Below are 20,125 nucleotides of genomic sequence, written 5' to 3' on the forward strand. Positions count from 1 at the left end.
GTTAGAGCATTGTGGGAGGATGCAGAACAAATCTAAGACATCATCTCTTCTCTCTAGGAGCTTACAATCTAGTCTTGTTTATTTAAGGGTTCAGTGATCCTACCTTTTACTGTAGATTCCATGGGCTTCCTTGATATAGAAATGACAATCATGGGCTGTGGTTCTCAGCATCCACTTCACAAATTCGCCCTAAGTCTGATATTGTCTAAGAGGTAGTAGGGCAAACAGTGACAGGATTGGTCAGCAGTAGCTGTTGCTATAAAGCAATATGAAACCTTTGGTTTCATATAATCAGTCCACAAGTACATGAATGGCCACTTGGTACCTGTCATGATGCTTTCAGTGAATCCCCTTCTTAGAAAAGAAAGCGAAGGAAGTGGAGGAATGCCACTCCACTATCTTGGTTATCAGGAAGAATGTAGTATTCCTTTAAAAAAATCAGTGTGTATGTGTGTGTGTGTGTGTGTGTGTGTGTGTGTGTGTGTGTGTGTGTAGACCTGAAGAAGCAGAAAGGAATCCTGGCCTATGACAGGAGGTTGGAACCTAAAGGGATGTGACATAGAGGAGAAAGAGAAGAAAGAAGAATATGTACTTGGAGTTAAGCAAAAGGTTCTTCATGAAGAGGCATTGACTGGACCCTGTGAGGGGGAAGCAGCTGTTTGTCTTCCAATAATTGATGTGATACAGTCAAGAGGGTTCATGCAGTAAGGGTCAGAGGGAGACTCAGAGAGGGGTAAGGGTAGTTACTGGCTCCTAACTGAAGCATACTGAGGGAGCTATTTGTTGAACTGATTAATAATAATGCAAAGGTCTTCCCAGGGCATATATATGTGGGATGTGAGAGAAATCTTACCAAGATCTGCCAGATCAAATGGCTTCTATTCACTTTTCATGATTCAGAGTCACAGATGATAGTGCCAGAAAGAATTAGAGAGGGATGCTAAAGATAATGAAGTCTTGGGCAATAAATCTTAAGGACAGGTGGTATTTTTTCCGCTATGGCTAACTAGAGGCAAAGGCTTTGGAAAAAGAAAGGAAGATTGATGAAATGAGTAGCTTAAGGTTAATCATTTAAGAAGATTAAGGGTTCCTGAGAACAGGATTTGGATTTTTCCGACCAAGATTTCAATGATAAGAATGATATGCTTCTGGCTATTAGAAAATAAACTTCTTAAGGGCAGGGGCTGTTTTTGCCTTTCTTTGTATCCTGAGTTCTTAGTACCTGGCATATAGTAAATATTTAATCAGTTGTTATTGATGGATTGATAGACCAGAAATGTGGTGTGCCTAACAAGGGCTGGTAAGAGTGTATTTGTGTGCAGGCTTGTAAATCTTGGCAAAATTCCTTTAAATTAAAAAAGGAATGCCAGCTGAGGCCTCAGGGCTTGGACCCTTCCCTACAACCACTAGTGTTACATGGCATGGAGTTGAAAAAACTAGCTGAAAAATCAACAAGTACATAAGTGATCCTGTCTCAGACTCTTATTCACTGTGTGACCTTGAGCAAGTCACTTAACAATTTCCTCAAATGTAAAATGGGGATAATAATAGTACCTACCTTCCAAGATTGTTGTGAGGATCAAATGAGGTAATCTTTGTAAAGTGTTTAGCACAATACCTGATGTATAGTAGGCTCTTAATAATTCTTTCCTTCCTCCTTTCTTTCTTTCCTTCCTTCCTTCCTCCCTTCCTTCCTCCTCTCCTTCTTCCCTCCCTCCTTCCTTCCTTCTTTCCTTCCTTCCACCAAGTAAAAGATGGGAGAGACATAGTTAGACAGCAGTTATCCAAAGCAGAAGTGGAGTGAAGAATACTTGTCTGAAAAAAAGGCCTAGAGGTTTTAGTTGACTGTGAACTCCGTATGAGTTGCTGGCATGATAGAGTAGCCCAAAAGCAGTATGGCTGGATGCAGTGCATTGTATTGAATGGAGAATCGGCCTCAAAGCCTGGACACCTGGTTCAAGTTCCTTCTCTGGCACACACTGACCCTGGGCAGCTCTCGGTGTTCCGGGCAGCTCTTTCAGGCTGTAAGTTGCAGAGAAAATGCCAACTTGCTTTGACAGAGGGCTTTTCTCCAACCAGCAGTTCCCTGTACTAAGGAAATCACAAGTGCATTTTCTCCCCACCCTGAAGCTAAATAGGAGTCAACAGCATGACATAACAGCCAAAAATGCTAATGTGGTCTTTAAGTGTATCAAGTTGTCTTTCAACAACCGAACACCTTCCCCACTAGGCTGGTGCCTTACCTCTAATATTAACTTTTACTTTCATGATCTTGTTTGTCCAATTTTCTCTCCCCTGTTAGAGTGTGAACTCCTTGAGGGTAGGGACCATGTATTTGCCTTTCTTTGAATGCCTAGCACGTCTTGGTATACAGTGAGAGCTTAATAAATGCTTGTTTATTGACTGTACCCTACACTGATCTTACCACATCAAAAATACCATATTCAGTATGTGTGTCAGAGGTGAACTTGAACCCATGTCTTCCTACTTAAGGTTAGCTCTCTATCTATGTTATCTGCTACCTTTCATTGCACCCTCTCCCTACACACACACACACACACACACACACACACACACACACACACACACACACACACAAATGAGTAAGAGCACTGCCAGCTCCCTCATTTTTAGGTATGAGGACAGTTATAGGAAATTTCAGGGTAACTCAGTAAATTTACAGTGCTTAGCAGAGTGCCTAGAACTCAATGAGTGCATAATAAATACTTCCTGACTGATTGATTATTCATCGATGTTATTTAGGAAGCAACTGATACAGTGGAAAGAGCCCCAGATAAAGTAGAGAGACCTCAGGGGCCACCTAGTCCTATCTATACATGAACAAGACTTCTCTGCAATATACCCGAGGTCTCTCCCAATCTTTACCTGAAGACCTTAAATGAGGGGGAACCCACTACCTCTCTAAGCAGCCCATTCTAGTTTTGAAGCACTCTAAGTTTTTTCTTTCTATTGAGCCTACATTTACCACTTTGGAACTCAAAGACAGTAGTCTAATCCCTCTTCTACAATAATTATCATTAGCTCTTCTTTGGGGCATCCAGATCTGAAAACAATATTTCAGCCGGGTCAGCTGGTACACACCTGTAAACCTACCTCTTGAGGAGCCTGAGGCTGACTGATCTCTTGAACTCCGGAGTTTTCATCTGCAATGGGCCATGCCAATGTTCACACTAAATTCAGCATTAATATGGTGAGTCTCTGAAGTGGGGAAGGGAGAGGAAGAGGGAACACCAACATATCTAAGGAGGGGAGACCCAGCCCAGACTGGATGTGTGCCAGCATGTAGTGATAATGAGCCTGTGAGTAGCCCCTATGCTTTCTAGCCTGGGGAAGGTGGGGAGACTGAGTCTTAAAAAAATCCCTCTCCTCCCTTCTCAAACCAATACTCTAGATGTGGTCTAACTCGGGCAGAATATAGCAGGATTACAGGTCAAGATTGTATTAGTTTTGTTTGTTTATTTTTAGCTGGAATATAACACTATTAGACTTGTGATCCACTATGATTCATCTGACTTATCCTGTACTTCTGACTCATAGATCCCTTTCAAACAAACTGCTTTCTAGCCATCCCTCTCCTATTTTGTTCTTGTTGATATTAGTTTTTGGAATCTAGATGTAAGACTTTATATTTATCAATATTGAATCTTACTAGTCTAGTATATGCATTGGTGTTTACTTGTTATGGGGAAATTGGGAAATTATCTTAAACTTTCTGTCAGGTTCATTATAAAATAAGGCAGTAGCACTAGATAATTTCTGTGCTTCCTTCCTGCTACAATATTCAGCGTTCTAAGGTTCTTTCCAGCTCTAATGTTCTGTGTTCTAAACTACTTTCTAGCTATAGCAAACTCGCTATAAATTTTTATGGAATGCATAGTCATAGACTAATTCTTCCCTTCCCTCTGCCCCCGGTATCTTTCATGAGCTGAGACAATGTTAGGTATACTGAGAGGCAGTATGGTGTAGTGGAAAGAACACTAACAAGAGAAGCAAGAAACATGAGTTTGAGACCCAGAATATTTGACCCAAAGAAAAGAAGATTTGGGGGACCTTCAAACGTTTTAAGGGTTCACACTTGGAAGAGGGGGCTAGACTTGTTCTGCTTGACTGAAGATTGGTGAACCTAGGAACAATGAGTAGAAATTGTAAAGAGACAAGTTTTAAATTATTATAAGGAATTTTTTTTTCACAGTTAGAGTTATATGAAAGTGGGATAAGTTTCCTCAAGAGGTAATGAGTTCTTCATTCATAGAGGTATCCAAGTGGAGGCTGGATGACCAGTTGTTGAAAATATTGTAGCAGAGACTGGTGCCTTAGGTATGATATGAACTAGATGGACTCTGGGATTCCGCAGAGAGAGAGCATTCTGTTATGAACATCTGGAAGACTTCTAATAGGTTTTCTTATATCTTTCAGTCTTCCTCAGCCCAGCTCTGCCTTTCTTTATATCCCGCCAAAACACCTTGAGAAGGAAAACTGTTAAAGTGGCTGAAAAGCTGAAGGGGAAAGTCTTACTTAATAGAACTTTTATAGAGAGTCAGATGTTTGTGTTCTATTTCCATAGCCTTTGGAATGAAAGCCTACAAAGCGTCTCCTGTACAAGTCAGAGCCACAGTGTGTTTGCCTCTGGATTTCTTTGGAGTTTTACTCTATCTATAACAGGGAATCTTAACCTCTTTTGTGTAACCTCTTTGGCAGTCTGAGGGACTCTGTGGGCCCCTTCTCAAAATAATGCTTTCAAGTGCATAAAAGAAAACATATAGGATTATAAAGGATACCAATTATATTGAAATACAGTTATAAAAACGTGAAATAAAACAAAACAAATTGGGTGTGATGACATATACTTATCTCTGCTGCTGGAGGAGGCCGAGGCTTGTGGCTCACGTTACCCTGGGAGCTCTGAACAGTAGTAGCACTGAAGCCAATTGTGTGTCTGCACTAAGTCTGGCACCAATATGGTGAGCCTGAGTGGTGGAGGCTGCCTAAGGAAGGGCAGGTTGGAAATGGAGCAGATCAAAGCTTCCATGCCCATCAGCATTGGGGTTGGATCCTGGAGTGGCCATTGCATTTCCAGCCAAGGTTAGACAGGGAGACTGAGAACACAGACACACAGACACAGACACAGACACATATAGACACATACACACACATACACACACACACACGCATATGTGCATGCATATACACACACATACACACACACACACATGCGCATGCACCTGTTCACAGACTTCAAGTTAAGAACCACTGATCTATGTTGACTAATCTCATTCCTTATCCTGTATCCTTCCAACCCTTGATGCCTGACCTTCTAAATCATGACTTGTGGGCTCAACCATGCCATTAGACCTAGAAGAATCCTTTTCTTAGTCAGTGGGCATTTTAGTCAGGGAGGAGAGATATGGATAGAATAATCCCTTTGTCAGTAGTTCATAGGTTCATAGAATGTTAGAGCTGCAAAGGACTTTAGAGATCATTTACTCTAATCCCCACATTTTATATAGTAGGAAAGGTCTGAGGCCTAGATTTAGGAAGGAACTTGCCTTGTATCTATAGCTATTGAGTGTCAGAACTAGGATTTTTATCTTGTTTTTCATTTCATTGGTCCTTCTTTGACCATTGGCTGAGTTTCTTTCCATGTATTGTTTACCTAGTGGGGGCATCTCTGGTTACTCTTACACGGACTCCCAAATACCAAATGCCTGCTCACTGAGTTCCCTGCTGATCTTCTGCTCTGCCATGATTGAATTGGTACATGGGATCTTGGATACCATTTACAACTTGGTTAATTGCTCATGTGCTCTTATCCTTTGGATTCCTTGATTTAGCAGTTCAAGATTTCCATATTTCATTCATGTCCTAATGTCCCTTTCCCTTGCCTAATTGACTTTTGGCCTACTTACTATTCCCCAAACTCAGAATCCTGTCTCCAACATCTCTTCACAGAGTTCCCCCCCCCCCATGTCTAAAATTCACTGTCTTCCCACTCCTGCCTCTTAGAATCCCTTGTTTCCATGAAGTCTCAGGTATGTCCTACTTCTTCTGGGAAGCTTTTATTTTGATTCCCCTTGTGGTTAGTATTCTCGTTTCTCAAATTATCTTTTATTTACTTGTTTGAGTACATATTGCATCACCCCAGTAGGATTCAAGGTTCTTGAAAGCAGAGATTATTTTTTGTTTTGCCATTTATCCCCAATGTCTTACATATATTACAAGCTTAGGAAATACTTGTTGAGTTGAAGGAGGGAGTGAATAATGTACAAGTTATAGACAGATACATGTTAAAAGTTTTTTTTAAAAAAGCTCCATTAGTTGTAAACATAATTTTCACTATGTAATTCAAATTAAGTTCCCAATAAATTAATTATATATTCAAAAAGACCACAAGAAAGAGTAAAGTCTGGAATGAGCTGAGCCATTAAAGAATAAAGGGGTTTTTCAAACTATGTTTGGAACAAGAAGAGCTAAAAAAGGAATAGGGTCACTGCTCAGGGAAGAGAATGTAATGTGAACAGATGAGAGGGTGAAGGCAATTTCTATTTTGTTTCTATTGTTTCTATTTTGTTTCTGTTTTCTATAACACAGAATAATCTTAAAATTTGAAAGACCAGAACAACTAACATAAAGAAGAAATGAAAGCCCAGCATAGATGAGAAAATGGCTAAATATGTTCAGTGGAATATGGCTCCCCAAAAAGTGAATATAGTCTTACATTGAATTAATAGAAGCCTATTGTACAGAATGAGAGAGGTCTCCATGTCTTCTGCCCTGATCAGACTATATTTAGAATGCTGTGTTGAGCTCTGGGCACTAAGTTTGGAGAGTCTGAAAATTTGAAGATAATTTTCATATACATTTCCCCCTTAGTCTTTTCTTCTTCTGGCATATTTAGGTGGTGGAAGGAAGAAAAGGGGTCAGTGTAGAAGACAGAGACATATCTTGAATATGTGTGACTGGAGGTAAAGGTAGGACATAGTCATACTGAGATCTAGGTATTCCTGGATTATAACATTCAGTTGATAATCCAATGCCCTCAAGATTCTCAGAGTGAGTCTGCAATGTATTTTCCCATTTATTTTCTTCCTTGGTATGGACCCAATTTAGACTTCTCAGAGGCTGGCTTGGTGTAAATCTCTCCTTGAGTTAGTCTAACAAAATGGGGATGCTCAAGGTGTTGCTTACTTAGGGTAATGATATTGAGCATCATTATAAAGCTGAAGATCCTAATTTTCTTTTATTATTTTAAAATTGTTTATTATAAAATTAAGTGGTACCAGAGTTGTGGGATCAATGAATATTAGAAGTTGAAGAGCATAGACTGTTAGGACAAAGAACTCAGTTTGTCAGAACTAGAAGGGACCTTAGAATATAGAATGCTAGGATGTTAGAGTTGTAAGGCACCTTAAATTGGAATGTGAGGAAATGAAATGTAGGATGTGAGAGCAGGAAGCCTTTAATTTTGCAGAAGGAGAAACTGACGTCCTGAGTAGTTATGACTTTCCCCAGACCATATGGCTAATAAGCTACAGAATCAGGGTTTCTGATTCCAAGTTTGGTATTCTTTCTACTATAACAGTCTTAACTGGAAATTTTGTCACCAGGGCAAAAAGAATGAAATGTTTCCTTAAAATCAGCTCTGTAATTCATGAAGAAGAAAAAAAAGAAAATAGTGCAAGAAGTGATGAAGACAGCTTTGGTTGAGGGAGAATTAGTTGCTATGGTGGCTTACAGATGGCTGTTAACAATGTGTACCATCTGGGAGCTTCCCTTTTTAACTAATTGTTCTTGCTAACTAGGTGCTAAGCGAAGTTGTTTCCACACTGTCAAAGGAATGATCTGGCTGCCAACTCACAAATGTAATCACTTTTTAAGTTTCACAGTCTTTAAAAATCATTTTTAAAAATTACTCCCTCTCTAAGTTTTGATGTCCTAGAGCAAAGCTCTGCTACTTCTCCCCTAACCTAATCTCCTCTCCTCTTGATTCTTAGTAAACCAATCAATTAAACTTTCATTAATAACAGTGGACCCTTTAATAATTGAACTTTAACATGCAAATACCTGTAACACTATTTGGTTACTTTTCATTACGTAATAACAATAATAATAGTTAACATTTATGTAACACCTACTATGTGCTTCTATAGCACCTGCTATGTACCAGGCACTGTGTACAAGAGCTTTATAAATATTATCTCATTTCATCCTCACAATAACACTGGGAGCTAGGTGCTATTATTATCCCTAATTTACAGATAGGGGAACTGAGACAGAGATTAAAATGACTTGCCCAGGGACATAAAGCTAGTAAATGTCTGAGGCTGGATTTGAACTCAAGTTTTCCTGATTCCAGGCACAGGTCTCATCTACTGTACCAACTGGCTGTTTATGTGTCTCATTCCATTATTGTTGTTCCCCTTTTATGTTTGTCTATATATTTTTTCATTGTATAAAATACTATTCAATGTGTTTGTTGTTTTTCTGATTCTGCTTTCTTTGCTTCACATTGTTTCATAAAAATATGTCTAGATTCCTTATATTCCATGTATTTGTTGTCCTACAGGATTCCATTACATTGAAGTGCCATAAATTCAGCCTTTCCCTGATTTTTAGGTATTAAGGTTTTTTTATAGGTTTTTTTCTTACAATGAAAAAAATGCTGGTATGAACATCTTAGAACATGTAACTTTTTTGTTTTTGTTTTTTACTTGATAATGTTCTCTGACTATAATGTGATTATTGGGACATGCTTATTTTTACAACTCTTACACGTACTACTATATTTCTTTCCAAAACATTATACTGATTTACAATTCTACTAACAACGTATAAGTTAAGCTACTTTTCCACAACTCTTCCAGCATTGTTTTTTTTTTCATTTTTGTTTATTGGGTATGAAATAATTCTTCAGTTATCTTATTTGCATTTCCTTGATCCCTCTTTCAAATCAACTATTTCTATCTTTTTTATCATGTTTGTAAATTTGATGGATATGAAGTGAAAACTCACATTTGTTTTAATTTGCATTTTTCCTATTATTAGTGATTAAGTGCAATCTTTCATATGGCCACAGATAGCTTATAATTCTTTGGAAAACAGTTCCTATCCTTTGACTACTTCCCTTTTGGAGAATGGCTGTATTTTATGGTTTAGATGCCAAGTTTTTGTTGGCTATATTTTCTATAAATATTTTTGCAGTCTGTTAATTTTTTCATCAAAATATATATGCAAATATATGTATTTGTTCTACACATTTATTTTTACTTTTATGTAATCTATTCCACCTTATCTCCTATAATTTTTTCAGCAGATACAAATGCATCTCCTCCCCAAAGTTAGGAGAAATAAAATTCCTTTTTCTTTTGCCTCTTTTATGGTTCTTTTTTATGTTTACTCTGTGATCCAATGGATGTGGGTTTGGAAGGGCTTTTAAAATTCTAAATTCTGTGATCCTCCTGATGAAGAAGATCAGACTCAGTGCCTAATTAACAGTCCCGGAGTCACATGGCTAGGACATCACAGTGTTATAGAAAGAATGCTGGACCTGAAGCTAGGAGATGTGGGTTCACATCTCAGCTCAGACAAATTCTTACAATGTGACTGTGCATACTTTTTTTGAACCTGAATTTCACAATCTGTCAAATGGGGATAAAAATCCTTACACTCTCTACCTCTCAGATTTGTTCTGAGGAAAGCGTTTTTGTTGATCTGAAAGCACTATAGGTATGGGATTTATTACTATAGCAATAAGAAAGTCTAATAACATGCTATAAGCAGGTAAGCTGGCAGTTGACCTTAGAGAGTAGGTAAGGGGGACCCATCTTTGGGGAAGGAGATCTGGGAGAAATAAAGCAATATCTGATGTTGCAGTAATAAAGTAATAGAGACACAATTGTGTATCTGTGTGTGTGTGTGGTATGTGTGATTTAGTGACCATAAGACAGGACACAAAGTAATAGCAAAACTAGCAATCAATAGAACTTACTTAATGTTGAGCCTTCTTAGCCAACGGGGAGCTCATTGGTCCTTATATCTTTTCTGCCTAGGGGCCAGATGGGGCCCAGAGTTTGCAACAGAACTAAGTCTGTGGGAAGAGTGGGGTTGGGGTGGGGAGACAGACAACCAGGCCAGTCATTACAATATGAGGAATGGACTCTTGGGTTTTGCCATCCATCTACTGTTGAACCCTTGGGATTTCTGGGCCTTTACATCTAGCTTGAAACTCACATACACAGACCTCTGTGCATGTGTATGTATATGTGTGTGTGTGTGCACACATCTATCTGTCATCTACCTGTCTGTCTGTCTGTCTGTCTATCTATCTATCTATCTATCTATCTATCTCTTTAATGTATTTAAAGCTAAAGCCTAAAACTGCACTAACTTTTGGGACATCTTGTACTGTCTCCCCCAATTAGAGTGTTGGTTCCTTGAGTACAGGGACCATCTCCCCTCCATCCCACCCCCCCACCCTGACTCTATTTGTGTTGTCAGTGCTTGGCACATGATAAGCACTTATTTTATTCATTCATTCACCATCAATAGTGGAAGCAGGATGAATTTTCTCTTGTAGTCCTGCCTATATCCATGTTATACTGGTCAAAGAATAGGCCAAGCAATCTTAGACCTTTCTTCTCTAAGAAACTTCATCCTTCTCTGCCACACAGACAGCAGGGACTGTCAGTCATGGTATCCCAGAATCTTAGAATGTTAAAGCTGGAAGGCACCTCAAAGCAAGGAATGTCACAATATTACAATAACATGTAAGCTCCTCGAGGGAAAGGACTCATTCACTCTTTTCTTTTTGTCCCTAGCACCTAACACAAGATTGGCACGTAATAGGCATTTAATAAATGCTTATTGATTGACTAACACAGGACATAGAATATTAGAGCTAGAAGGGTGATTAGAACATAGAATTTCAGAAAATAAAGCCTAAATGGTTAGAATTGGAGGGATTCTTAGAAAGTAGAATGTTAGAGTGAGAAGAGATCCCAGAACAAAGTATTAGGTCAAAGAATACAGAATGCATGACTTGGAAGGGACCTTAGAACATAGACCTATAGCTCTGAAATGATATTAAAGACTATCTAGTACACCCTTAGGTCATGTGTCTGGGTCCCTGAGGGTGTGAACTTGGCCACTGGCAGGTCATGAGGATGAGGCACGTGGCCTGACAGCTGTGCAGATAATCCAGGAGCTGCTAGGGTGATTGCACAAGTTCAGACTCCCAGAGCTGTGGCTGAAGATGGTTTGAGTGAAAAGACTGAGTCTTGAATCAGGAAAGATCACTTGACAGGGATGGGAGAGATGGGAGTTAGGGCAAAGTTACTTCTTCCAAGAAAGAAATGCCACATAATCCAAATTTTTTCTTTTAAAAACATTTCTGCAAGTTTTCAAGTGAGTGATTCATTTCAAGAGGACTTTAGCATTGGCTTAAGAAAAGAAAAAGAGCAGTCCAGCTTTCTGCCTGAGAGAGATTTTATTTTTATTGACAAAACTCTGTTTTCCAGAAAGGAAAAGCTCACGTAGTTCCATGCACTTGGCAAGAACAGGGCCAGGATAAGCCCTGCCCATGGGCAAAGGGATTTTTTGTTCCCAGCCTCCACCTTTCAGGACTCAAAGAGATCCTGAGAAATAGTCTGTGAGTAGCGAGAGGAGTTGAGCAGAACTGACCTTCTATCCCCCAACCCCTTCAAATCATCCAGTAAGCTTTCTGTGGGGGTAGTGAGGTGGGGAGGTATGGATGAGAAAAGGAAGGGTAGTTATAGAAAATGCACCTATACCCTAGAGGAGTTTTCCCGGTAACCAGGTGACTGAGGGATCCAAGGTGGGCCCTGTAGGGACTTCCTGCCAGAGACTGAAGAAAGCCTGTTGCCTCCCTTCCTCTGGAATCACCCAAAGGTGGTCTCTAGCAGTGGAGGCAGAATGATGAGGTGAATTTATTAAGATGACGTATTATGGGGATAAATATAAAGACCTATTCCTGAGTTGAAAAATCAATTGTACAAATATAAAATAGCAAAGATGTAACTAGACACCATTTCATATGAAAAAAGCATGGGGCTTTTAGTGAACTGCACACTCAGTATGAGACAGCAGTGAGATATGGCAGCCCCAAAAGCTAGTGCGATATTAAACTGTATTGAGAGAAATAGTTTTCATGACAATAATAACTAGAATTTATATAGAGCTTTTAGCTTTACCAAGTTTTTTATATGTGTTACCTACTTTAATCCTAACAACAACCCTTCTAAGTAGGTGCTATTATTATCCCTGTTTTACATATCAGTAAACTGAGGCTAACAGAAGTTAAAAGTAACTTGCCCAGAACTATATATAGTTAAGTGTCTATATAATATATATAATATATATTATGCAATTACATATATAATATATAATATATATTATATAATTATATATAATATATAGTGATGTATTATATATATAATATATTATATTATATATAATATATAACTATATATATACATATATGTATACATATATATATAGTTAAATGTCTGCTATATATCAGGCTGTATGCTAAGTGCAGGGGAATATAAAACGAGTCAAAAGAGAGTCCCTGCCCTCAAGGAGCTCACAATCTAATGGGGGAGACGTTAAGCAAACAAATACGTGCAAACAAGCTATATTCAAGATAGAGAGGCAATAATTAAAAGAGAGAAGGAGTTGGGAAAGGCTTCCTGTAGAAGATGGGATTTTAGTTGGGACTTAGAGGAAGTTAGGGAAACCAGTAGGCAGAGATGAGGAGGAAGAACATTCCAGGCATGGAGGACAGCCAGAGAAGATGCCTGGAGCTGAGAGATGAAATGTCTTGTTTGTGGAACAACAAAGAAGCCAGTGTCACTGGATCAAAGACTACATGGTGTAGAGTAAGGTGTAAAAAGACTGGGAAGGTAGTAGGGGACTAAGTAATGAGAGGCCTTGAATGCCAAACAGAGAGTTTTATATTTAATCCTGGAAGCTATAGGAAGCCACTAGAGTATGAATAGGGGAGCTGTGTGACATGGTAAGACCTGCTCAATATGAAGAAAAACATCGTAACAATTAGAGCTATATAAACAAGGAATAAGTTGTCTGGATAGTCGATGATAGAAGATCACTTATCAGGGATGTTGTAGAAAGGATGGATTGGGTAGATGACCCACCAGTTCTTAGATTCTTTGATTCCATAGGGGATTCCTGTTCTAAGAACAGCCTCCAGGAAGATCTATGGAAGACATGCAGCCACTTGCTTGGATTCACCATTAATTGTAAAATCGAATGAAAGGTGCATGGGAAAGAAAGACTAGAAAGCAAGGAGGAGATGAGGTGAATGATGCTGACAGATAAAGCCCCAAATGGGCTATATTAACCAGTGGGTTCTCAATATAAATTCAATTCAATAAATCAAAAAATTTCCCACACTTGCTGTGTACAAAGCTGGGGAAGAAAAAAAAAGTTTAGCTAAGTTGCAGCCCCTGCCTTCATGGAGCTGATGGTTTAGTACCGTTTATTGTCTAATATAAAGCAGCACCTTCCCTTGGTATAGACTTTATCCTAAGTTTTAGAGACAGATGACTCACATCAGCAACAAGGTAATAAAGCCCTGTAGTGTTCTCAGAAAGAAAACATTCAATACCACAAGTTCACTAATCTGTACTTAAGTGTTTGGGGTTTCTGAAGTGTTTGGTGAATCCAGATGGAATTAGGATTTTATTTAGATCTTTCTCAGGGAATTAAATGCCACAATTTGTCAAGAAAAGGCTAAACCACCAAAGAAAAAAATTAATTGCAAGGAAAATGTCCCCTCCCCCAAACACTGTCATCCTAAGAAATACCAGTAAATGCCCGCTCTGTTTCAATTGAAAAAAGGAGGGGAGTGTTGAGGGCCAGGTCCACTCCCATGCCTTGCATTCCTTTTTTTCCCCAAACTGGGGCCCCATGGACAATGTGTATAGGTCAGCATTTACTGAATTAATTTAACCAGAGAACACTTTGTGTTTTAAAAATATATTGAAGGAACTCATCAGTGTTTCTGTTGGCGAGGTGGGGGTGGGAGGAGGAGGCTTTGGAATTAATTGGGTCCAGAGACATTTTGGAGCAAAATAGAGAAAAAGTAAGCCTATTTTTCCATGCTCAATATGTGCTGCATATAGCAAATGTAACCCTTATACTAGAAATTCTCATTGTATTAAGGGCCTTGGTACGTTTTAGGGAAATTTCCTCTCTTTTGTTTTGTAGTTCCTACACAAGAAATCTGGGGAAATATAGTTGTGATGCCTGATGCCTCTCCACTATCTCACTTCCTCCATCCTAGTATGCTGAGATAGCGTCATTAGTTGACAATATTATAAAATAAAGTTTCATTAAAATGAAAGGGCAAAGGATGTGTGTGTGTGTGTGTGTGTGTGTGTGTGTGTGTATGTGTATGTGGGGGGGAATAGAAATTGTTGAATGAGCAGCAGTTGGCCCTGAAGACCCCTGTAAGTTAGAGTTACTTTCAGTTTTGTATTTGAGGACCCTTCTAGGGGAGGCCTCTTTTCTCCTTAACCCCCAAATCCTGTTTTGGCCCATAGCTGCCTGTTATTCCTGTTGGGGGAGGGGTTGGAGTTGCCTGTATTCCCTTCCCCCTCTTAATATTCTTTATGACTCTCCCAGGGTTCTCCAGGTTTTTCAGTAACATCTCCCCTGTGTAAAACAAGGGCAAAGCCTCCAATCCTGAGGGCCACATCCCTCCCCTCTCACCTGTCTCTCCCACACTGTACACATTGCATAAAACAAACTGTTTCTGTCCCCTGTTCTCCCCCTACCAATCTTCACCTGTTGAAATCTCTCCCTTCAAGCCCCAGTTGAGGTGCCATCTCTTCCATGAAACCATCCTTGATTTCCCTGTTTGGAAATGCTTTCTCCCCTCCTTAAATTTGTTATAGCACTTTTTGACTCTTCCTTCTTAATTTTTGCCCTTTGTCGAATTGGTCTGAATAGAGGTTTTATATACACACACACACACACACACACACACACACACACACACATACATACACACACACATATATATATGTATATGTATATGTATATATACATATGTATGTATGTATAGGATGTGATTAGATAAAACCTGGTTTGAATTAATGAGTTTAAAGGAGTATGTCTTTGATCTACTTGTGAAGATGATGATTGGAGACCTCTCTTTGATGTAGTATCTAGGGTACCCTTGGCCTAGGTACTTTGTGACCTGTTGTCATTTCACTGACAATTATTTGCTTGAGTCAGGGCTGTGATAGATCTGAGCCACTGGACTAAGACCTTTAAAAGGGAGAAGACAGATCTTCAAAATATTCAAGATCTAAAGAGAGCTGAGCACAGACAGACCAGAGTTGAATTGGGTCCTTCAGAGAGTGGAAGCCTGCTTATCCAAACATTTATCCTCCAAGGAACTGCTCTGTATTAGATATGGCAGTGACCGGAGGTGGTGAGAGAAGAGTGAGTTCTTGGGTCCAAACTCCTAAAGAGAGGAGGCGCAATTTGCTCCAGACGATACTGAGTTCTTGGTCCCCATCTTCTGGAGAGAAGAATATAAGATGAAGGGACCAAGTTTATGGCCCTTAAGCTGGACAAACAGCAAAGTACTGACTCATTAATGTGGAGGACCAAACCTGAACCTTGTATTTCGCTACTGACATGAGTTGTGCAGAGTTACAAGTCTGATGGAAAGGGGTATTGGCTCACTAGTAATCCTAAGTGAAAAAGTCCCTTTCAGGGAGCTGCAAACCATAGGGTAAAGTTGGGAGAACTATATAGGTCCTTATAGGAGGCAGAGTTCACTGAAGGTTGAAGAGTCATATCTTTATCAGCCTCATAGCACATTTCCTTTCTGGGTTAATCTCAACCACAGAGTGGTTTTATGTATCTAGAGACCTCTTTAGTTCCAAGGGGGAAAGTGGGACTCAGTAGAGAGGGAAGAAGAGTTATCTTGACTCATCATAGTCCTTTGTGAGTCCTTTGTGGGTGTGTTGCTTTTTCTGTGGGGTGAAATAAAGGCTGTCCTATTTGTGATATATGTTATTAACTCAAGTGTTTGCATGGGAACATTTTTACTCACATTTCTGGAGACCTAGACATTAGATCCCAGTTGAGCTCTGAGGTGGGGATAAAACAAGGTAAAGGTTGAGATTCCTATAACCCTGGATTAGGGGCAGGGGCAAAAAAATGGTTTATGAGAAGCCCCTAGGATTGAACCTGATCCCTGTAAACCCAGAATTTATATTCTGAGCCACAGGTTACTTACTTAATACTTACACACCACACACACACACACACACACACATACACACACACTTATAGATTATTCACAGTTTTTTTATGCAAGACAGACTTGGGGTAGGGTAGGTGGAATGTGGTCAATATTCAATACAAACTAGTAGTTATTTGTTTATCTGTTTTATCTTCTATTTGATTTGCAAGCTTCTTGACGAGTGTCTCTTTATTATCTGTGTATGTACCCAAACCAATGCCTTCCCCACCATAGGCATTTGTATTGTTTGTTGAAGGGACTCCATGCAGCATTTTGATTTGGAAGCACTGACTGCCCAATATGTCACTAAAGGATGAAATTCAATAGACATTTTTAAAAAGTCTTAATAATGTCTTTTGTTTTTATATCACAGGATGCAAAAGGAAACCAACTATATTGAGATATATTTATTAAAATGTTAAAAAAAATTCACGGACCCTCTTTAATACATCCATAGACCCTTTGGGAGTCTATAGACCTTAGGTTAAGAACATATGGTCTAGATTATCTCAAAGGTCCCTTCCAGTTCTTAATCCTATAATTTTATTAAGCTCATTTGCTCAAGGTTGAACAGCCAGTAAATGGCCAGACCAGAACTCAAATATGGGGTGCCTGACTCCAAGGCTAGCATATTTGTCACTAGACCACAAAGTATTTTTGTAGATTAGACTCTGTGCTGCAGGAACATTTCAAAATTTCCTTCCCCTACCCCAGAGTGGGAAATAGCCTAGCATAATGAAAAGCCCTAGGTTCAAATCCCTGCTCTGTAGTTATTTATTACTCATATGACCTGGGCATGCTACTTCCCCTTTCTGAGCCTCAGTTTCCTCCTCTGTAAAATGAGAGAGTTGAACTAGATGATCTCTAAGGTCTCTGTTCCAAGTCCAGATCCTTAAAGAGGATGTGCATGGCGTAAGTTTGTGTTTCCTGCGTGGAAAATTTATTACTTTGGGAAAGAGGGCTGGCCATGCCTTTCTTTACTTCTAGCTTTCTTTGAGGTATCACGCTTCTCTGTAACAGAGAAGGATTACTTCACACAGGGGCATCGCTGGCCACTAGTAGATTTTTTTTTTCAATTGGCTTTTGTTGCATGGTGACAGCTGTTTCTAATATGTGCATAGCTGAAAAAGCATTTGGGATTGGGGGAGTAATACTCAGGGAGAATTGCATCATCTGCAAGAACTGTAAATCTCTAACTTCTGAGAGCAACTGATAATTAGAGGATTTGTTGAAACAGTAGTGGCTTCGAATGTCTTATATTTCTATAGGAAGTAATTTGACTAATAGCAATGGAAGATGAATTGCATTGATGCACTCAGCTTTATCTTTCATGAGGCTTACATTAGGACTGACTTCACATGAGGTGAGTATTTCCAGACATTTGACTCAAAACAGTTGTCCTGAAACATTGCTGTCTGGACAAGTGATTCACAGCCTTTATGGAGTTGTAACTCACCATTGTGACAAATACCTGCCCCCATCGTTGCCCCCTCTCCAAAAGACCATGCTGTATATTTATTTTAAAAATTAAAGTGAATTGGAATTAATTTTATTTAAAAAATTTCACAACATTCCAAGAGAAAATTGGAGACAGACTGAGGCACCACCGAGCTAGGTTTACAAATCATAGGAGACTTCCAAGGACCATAGGCTTTAGAGCTGGAAAGGACTTTAGAAATAATATAATAAATCTAGTATAACCATTTCATTTTAATTAACATTTATTGAATTTTGCCAGACAGCCACTTGTTAAATGTGGTAGAGCGGAGAATCTTTTTATGTATGGGTTGGACTAGATGTCCACTAGGGTCTCTTCTGACTCAGAATTATATTGATTATATTGAATTTTTTGAATGTAGATGATTATATTGAATTTTTCAGATAAGGAAGCTGAGGCTGGGGAGGGGGGAGTGATTTGTCCAAGATCACATGACCAGGTGGCAGATGATATGCAGTTGGAAGGGATAGCTAATATATTGGATAATGGACTGACACTCCAAAAAGATCTCAATAAGCCAGAACAGTGGACCAAATCTAACAGAGATAAACATTAAGGTTTATACTTAGATTAAAAAAAATAAATTATACAAGAACAGAAAGTTTTCCCTAGGATTTCCTGCTAGTACCTCAAATTCAAAGATCTGGAACCAAACTCATCATCAGTTTCACCCTCAAAAAAAAGTCCCAATCCTTCTACCCAAATTTCCTGTCTCTGTTAATGGCACTCCATTTCCCTAATCATAGTCAGAACCTGAGAAACAGTTTTGGCTTCTTCCTCTTCCGTCTGTTTCCCATATCTAATCATTTGATAAATCATCTCTATTCTATCTCTTCAGTATCTCTTACATCCATCTCCTCTATTCTTCACTCACATGACCACCTCCCTAGTTGATGTTTTCATCATCTTTTGCTGTCCATGTCACTCACATGCTTAAGAGGTTCCCTTTAATAAGAGAATAAAATTAGAATTTCTAGATTGTTTCTAGATTTTAGAATTTCTAGTAAAAGTGGAAAATCTAAAATAGATACAAACTCCTCTGTTTAGCATTAAAGCCCCTCCTCATATGAGTCCCTCTTACCTTTTTAGATTTATGTACATTGTTGCTTTTTATGTACTCTATAGCGTAACCAAAATGACCTACTTATTTTTCACATGTGATGAGCAAAAATGTACTTCACATATGACAAAAGTTAAGTGCTTTGTCCAAGGTCACACATTTAGTGTCTTAGGTTATATTTGAACTCATGACTCCAGACCCATCATTCTATCACTTTGCCATTTAGCTGCTTCAGATTTGGCAATTACAAGGCTACTGCTAACCTTTGAGAGTAGTGGGGTTGGAGCTGGATTGCTAGGGATGGAAGAGTGAGAGGATGGTACTAACTGCTCTTTAAAGAAATTGGCCAATGTAAAGGAAAGAGGGATGGGATGGTAGGTAGAGGAAATACTAGGGTCAAGGGAAGCATTGTCATTTATGTAAATGATGGAAAGGTGTCCATGGAGAAGAGGAGATTGAAAATATAAGAAAGATGATTGTTGGAGCTAGTTTCAGAAGAACATTGGTTGAGATGGTCCTAATGACAAAAGTAGAGACAGCCAATCCACTTCTTCTTTTGAGAGGAGAGGATGGGCGGAGTCCAAGAAGTTTTGAGTATAAAGATAAGGAACTGCAGGAGCTTATCTTGGGCCTTAATTTTTGCAGGAAGTGAAGTTATTTTATGACAGTGTAAGGGATGGGAGAGGGGAGGTTGGGGGAAGACACAAAGAAGAAAATTTTAAAAAGGCTCTAATAAGAATTATTTAAGCCTCTGTGTGGGGATTTCTGCCTTGCCTCCCACCCTGATACAGAGCTCAATCCTTCTATAATTTAGTAAATAGTCTTCAAGAGTTGCTGCTATTAGAAAATTCATTATTTTGTGTAGAGCCTGTTCAAGACAAGTCTGTACAACAGATCTATAGCTGATGCCTCTCCAGTTTGATAGGACCCACTAATGCTTGGGGTTTACTAGCATTGCTCAGAGTCACAAGGTGCCTCCACAAGGAGGCACCAGAGGAGTAGAGCTGCTATTAATAACCAACATTTTTGTAGTATTTTAAGGTTTACGAAGCACTCTCACAACAAGCTCGAGGGATAGGTAGTGTAGGTATCACCATCATTTCGTAGTTGAAGAAACAAAGGCTAGAAGGGGTAAAGTAAATTGCCCGGGGTTACACAGCTAATAAGCATCTGAACCAAGATTTGAATCCATCCTGGTTTCTAATAACTCCAACTTTGGTGCTTTCAGAAATGAGATATGCAGATGATC

At 39.1% G+C, this 20,125-nt stretch overlaps 1 protein-coding gene across 5 annotated transcripts in view; it reads left to right on the plus strand.

Moving 5' to 3' along the window:
* Window positions 1-20,125, plus strand: part of LOC114047106 (ras-specific guanine nucleotide-releasing factor RalGPS1) — a 490,091-nt gene that overhangs the window by 42,025 nt on the left and 427,941 nt on the right. The gene's annotated exons all lie outside the window — the stretch shown is intronic.

This window comes from Vombatus ursinus, unplaced genomic scaffold (genome assembly GCF_900497805.2).
Source record: "Vombatus ursinus unplaced genomic scaffold, bare-nosed wombat genome assembly UNPS02014786.1, whole genome shotgun sequence".
NCBI classification, from domain to species: Eukaryota; Metazoa; Chordata; class Mammalia; order Diprotodontia; family Vombatidae; genus Vombatus; species Vombatus ursinus.